The sequence below is a fragment of the Sinocyclocheilus rhinocerous genome, unplaced genomic scaffold (genome assembly GCF_001515625.1).
Source record: "Sinocyclocheilus rhinocerous isolate Xijiao unplaced genomic scaffold, SAMN03320098_v1.1 scaffold892, whole genome shotgun sequence".
In the NCBI taxonomy this organism is placed as follows: domain Eukaryota; kingdom Metazoa; phylum Chordata; class Actinopteri; order Cypriniformes; family Cyprinidae; genus Sinocyclocheilus; species Sinocyclocheilus rhinocerous.
In genome coordinates, this window is record NW_015642825.1 from 657,401 (window position 1) to 663,400 (window position 6,000).

A 6,000-nucleotide genomic window follows, 5' to 3' on the forward strand; every position below is an offset into this window, starting at 1 on the left:
ATCAAAATCAATCCATTTTTCTACAGCATTGGATTAAAATGGAGTTTGACATCCACTGCATTTTATACATAGTATAGTTTGTTGTACACTGACTAATGATTTATCTGCAGGAGAACGGACACATTTGGTCTGTCTACTGAAATGGGAATAGATCAAATCAACATTACATGCGTTGTCCAAATTTAACCACGTCTGTGCAGTGTTAGCATACTTGCATGTGAAATGTTAATATACAAAACATTTCAGATAGCATACAGTTTTCATAAATTAAACAATAACATTGCAATTAGTCTAAGAATATAATAATTGCTCTTGCATGCAAGGCATTTATGCCATGTATTTTAAGATGCAAATCAAAGCAGCCATAAACAGCCACAAATGAATCAGCTGTTTAAAATGCATCCATCATTGACATCACTCACTTTCTGTTTCCCAGAAACCAGGCAGAGTTGGGACCTGAATAACCATTTGTGGTCTTTCCTTTCATTAGTCTGTCTGTGGGTCTGTCACAAGATACCACGCGCAAGGTCATCTTGCAGAAGGACAAGTTCTGTTCAGAGTATTAAAAGACAGCTATCTTCACAATGTTGTTCCGTCAGACACATCTGCACTCTAGTTGCGTGCTAGACATCACCGCAGGTGATGCAATCAGTTGTTTTGCGTTATTTCACATGCTGTTCAAGGATTGAAGAAAACGATGTGACCTCAATTTTAGCTTTGACAAAAATTCAAAAGATTTGCAAGCTTAAGATGCCACAAAAATGACCAATTTACACTTCCTTCAGCTGCTATTGTAATGTTGTGTATCTCAATGCTTGCCAGCATGAATGTTTTTGAAATAAAGCAATTAATATCTCACCATGGCAACAGTATGACTGATGCTGCTGTTTGAAATGTAGGCTGCAGAGGATAGCACGCTGTATTATGCAGTAGCCCTCAAGGTGAAAGATGTGAAAGGCATGATTTCACCAATCAAGAATGTTTATCAAATTCTAGCTTTGAGCAGCAAAAATGAGCTGTGCTTGGTAGAAGAAAGTAAGATCCGTCTTTATATTAAAGCATATAAATCAGAAGCCTGACTGCATTCTTCAACCCAATTTCCAAGGTTCTCTTTTGACCCTCAGCAGATGTTAGAAGAGGGATTGAGCTACGCTTACTGCAGTGTCATAAACCATGTGCAAAGGCTGCAACAGCTGGGAAAGGACCCCTCCCTCTTGTTCCTGCAGTGTTACACTAACAAAACACACACATCTATACACACACAATCTTCCCTCTCCCTCCCTCTCTGTCTTTCCTGATGTGTGGCTTAAAGCTAAGCTGATGTCAATGTATGTACAGGGGCAGCTGGGAAGATGACTGTGCAATTCAGCTGCAGCCAGTGTGGCAGTGAGGCTCTGCCTCTCTCTCTCTCTCTCTCTCTCTCTCTCTCTCTCTCTCTCTCTCTCTCTCTCCTCCTTTGACCTTCCTCAGTTTCTCACATCGATTCCCCTGCAGTCCTTTTTCAGGTTCTCGGTTTCAATTAAAATCTTCAAGCTCTTGGCCTCAGGTCTCCATCTCTCTCCTGTTATTTTTTAAACTGTCCTTTATCTGTGTTAAAGGGGAAAAGCTTTAGTGTTGCTGCGCATTGACTGCTAGTGCTATGTGGCACATGCCCAGGCCATGTGACTAAGGGCTTTGGCCATGTGAGAACTTCTGCTTTGGCCTGGCAGCAGAGAGGAGAGTCACAGCGCAAGAGGATGAACAATAACACACATAGACACACACACCAAGTGCAATACAACAAGACAGTTTTATTCTCACACTGAACATCCACTTCACAAGGCATGTTGCTCACAGAGCAACAAAGCTTTTCTAGTAAAAACTTTGAAGGGAATTTTCATTGAATGTATATGCTTTATATGAATCATGTATATATTTTATTTACTTTGAGTTTGGAATGCTCCTTAGTTATGATAAAATGGACCCCTTTCGCAGACTGTGATGATGAATTTCCACAGTTATTAGCATTGCAAATCTAGCAAAGGTTTTTTTTAATCTAATTTTATTGTACATTTATAACTCTATACTTTGTGTTTTCATACCTTGGCATTAAATTACATTACAAAACGAGTTAACGCTGCTGTGCAAGTGTTTCTAATACAAAAGCTGAGAGAGTGACAGCAAATTTGACATCTTTTACCCTTTTTTGATCATCGTTGGAAAGTCATAGAAACACTATTGTGGATCACAAAAATATATGTTTGTTTTAGTTTCCGTTCATCACTATAGAATTTCACCCAACTTTGACGACGTCTGCTTCTGAGAAGCCTAGAAATGTGAAAATGTGTCAATTTGACACAAAATAAAAACGAGGCTGTGAGGATGTGGTTGCAGTGTTGGTTATGTATCTTTCCGCTCACGAATCTTTGAAAATACGTATTTCCAAAACATTCTAGTGGACAAAAATGTTTGGTTTCTGAAAATTAGATGTGATTTAATACCTTCAAAGCCTCATTTGTGTGTTAAATTAAATATGGCATCTCCTCTGATTAAATTTATTGACAGATCCATTAAACACTAGCATCAGACTCTCTGTAACGTGGCTGAACTCATACAATAAAGAGCAAATCAGATAATCCAATCAGAAAACGATACAGAACAGCATTGATGGGACTCGTGGCCATAAAATATCAATTTGGAACTTGGATGGGTCAGTCAATAACGCTGAAGGAAGGTCAGCATAGTATTTATTGACCACTGATTCACTCCCTGTGCCTTGTTGAAAGCATGCAACCTCTGTTAAACTAAATTAATGCACCTCACTGTGCTGCCAATTTGATATCTAATGCTTGCATGGGATTTTCTGTTTCCCGTTGGTTATTTTATTATAAAATTAAATTCCTTTACAAAACAAATGCTTCATTAATTGTTTACTTACATGCAATACAAATAAATAGCTGCAGTTGCAGAGGCTAATAATACCAATCAACCTTGTCAGACCTGGAGCGCTTCACTGTCCCTGTGGATGTGCTGTTGAATGTGAGCACTCATTTCCTCTAGAAGGTCTAATCAATGGAGACAGGCCATTTTCCTATTCTTTACACCTGAGTGAGTTTCTCAGACTTCAGGCTTGAAGCTAACACAGCAGTATTGTGCATCTAAGTCCACTTTAACCCTGGCCAAAGTATTCAAACCTGCCAAGAGAGCATGTTGAGTCTAAGGTGGATTAGACAGCATACCGAAAAAGCAATAATGCATCTGTCCATGTGAATGTTTTAAGGAAGTGAAAAGGAAAGTGAGAGATATGTTGTACTCTTTCAGCCTGCCTCTGTAAGTGCTGATGTTGTCTAATTTCATTCAAGTGGAACTCAGTGATTTCTCAGAGTGTTCTCAGAGCCACACACCTAAGCCTGAGGCTCCCAAACTGGCTCGCGTTCCTACGTTTTTCCAGTATTGCTGCGACTAGAGTGTGCTTGTGGCCTCCTTTTACTGCTGAGAGAAAAAGACGAAAACTGGGTTTAATGCACACTCAGCAAATTTTTGGATTGAAATGTAACATGCACATAATATTGCACATGCATATGATTGTAAAAAAAAAAAAAAAGTTTACATTTAAACCAAACTTTCATTTGCAAACTTGAAATATACACACTGTTGCATTCCCCAAAGAACCGTAAAGTGAACAGATCTTAAGCCATTTTTTCTTTGTGTGAAGAACATTTTAATAATCTGAAGAAACTTTTTCCACTATAAAGGACCTTTTTCACAAAGAAAAAGTTATTTGGATGTTAAAGGATCTTCATGGAACCATCAATGCCAATAAAGACCCTTTACTTTTAAATTATTCTTAAACATACACTCTTAAAAATAAAGGTTATTTTCTGGCATTAATGGTTCCATGAAGAACCTTTAAAATCCTTTCAAAAGATTCTTTATAGTGGATAAAGGTTATTAAAATTATTAAAATGTTCTTCACACTAAGACAAAAATGGTTATTTTAAGAACTGTCCCATGAAAGGTTCTTTGGGGAACCCAGAATGGTTCTTCTACAGAATCACTGGAAAAATCCCCCTTTTAAAAGCTTTATTTTTTAAGAGTGTATGTGTAACAGATCGGCCAGGCTCCGCCACCACCCAATCACAACGATCCCTCTCACCTGAGTTCTGAGCACCTGCACCTGTCACCAATCAAGCACCTCATTACCAGCCTGCATAAGAACAACTCGGAACGGAGATGTGGGAGAGCAACTCTATCACTTACAACAGGGGACCATGTCAATTGGCGAATACTCGCTGAAGTTTAGAACTCTCGCTGCGGCGAGTGGATGGAATGAGAGAGCGCTACTGACCACCTACAGACAGGGGCTGGAACCCCAGCTTCGGTTACAGCTCGCTGCCTATGATGATTCGTTTGGATTGGAAAAGTTCATGCAATTGTCCATCCGATGCTCGAGCCGCATGCAGTCCTGTCTAGCAGCCATACCCGTCCACGCCACAACCTCCTGCCTCCGCCGACCAGAGCCCAGTTAACCTGTTGTGTCAGACCTCTTCCGTAACAGTATGCAGGAAATATGGCAGAATTTTCTGAACTCAAAATTGTCATTTGATCAGTCATTAGAAAAACACATTGTATAATGTTTGTATAATTTTTTTTTTATATTATAATGTTTGTTATTCCTCAGCTATTGGTGGAAAACCAGCAACCAGACACTCATGCACACGTTTTTCTTTGCTGACGACATGCAGACTAAAGGAGCTTGAGCCAGACAGTGTGTGCTGTATTATCAGGGTTGGGTGTGTGAACAGAACAAAAATAGCTCTGCTCTCTGCTTTGGTCTGCAGATTACACCTGCAGGAGCTCTCACACTGTGAGAGAACTGATTACACCCACACACACACACACACACTAATGGACTGCATATATTGCAGAATTATGGCACATGTATGGCCATGTAGATTTATGGCTGCAAACACAAACGGCGGTAAATCAAGATGCTGTAAACCAGGATAAAGTCTGGACTTAGATTTAAGTCTGCATGAGTGTTTGTGCATAATCTACTGTGTTTAAGTGGTTGGCTGAGTCAAAGGTCTTGGACTGATCTTGTCAAGAAGAACTGGTTTTGACTTGTTTAGGTCTGGCATGGGATCTTAAATGTAAGTGGTGGTGAGTTCTGGTTAATGCATGCACAAGTAAACATACAATCTCAAATAGCTTGTGTAGTTTTGAACATTTGACCCTCAGATCTGAGAACAGAGGGATTTCAGTGGCTGTCTGCTTTATCTCCAAACCACCTTCATTATTCATCAGACTTTCCTGATCACTTATTCATGGCCCACGTAGATCCTGGAAGCTTTAGTTTCTCTCTCTGAAAGGCCTTTGATTTATAACATGTGTCCTTTTCTAGTCCTCTGTGTGTTTCACTTAACAAAAGCTGCTTTGCTGTCAGGATGATTGTGTTCTTTAAAGAAGAGCATGTGGGATCTTTTGTTTTGAAGTTAAAACAGTAAATAGTGGAGTGCAGGTGACAATGTCAAACCTGCTTTTATAAAAAATATTGTCATAGCACAAATTAGGCATCCAGGAAAATTGTTGATTTGTGTAATAATATATTTTACCATGTTAAAATGATTAAGAATGATAAATACGATAATAACTAACCAAATCAGAATTTTTCTTTCTTCCAAAAACATTAAAACAACACATATATGTATGTGCTATCATAATATACTATGTCCCATTATATACACATATGTAATTGATTATATATATTCTTATAACTGAAGGACAGAGGCAAAGAACCAAGTAGATACTTGTCTAGAGCTAGATAAAATTATTTCTTTGGAAATTATTTCCATGTTTATTATCATGAACCTGGTCCGCTTCCTTTGACTTTAGAGCCATTAAATAATGGTATAATGCATTATATTGTGCTCAGAATGACATCGATGTTTAATCTGCAGCATAAATGAAGAGATATTTTGAGCAAACCAGGGCAAGTATTAAGCTGCTAGCTCTCTTGCA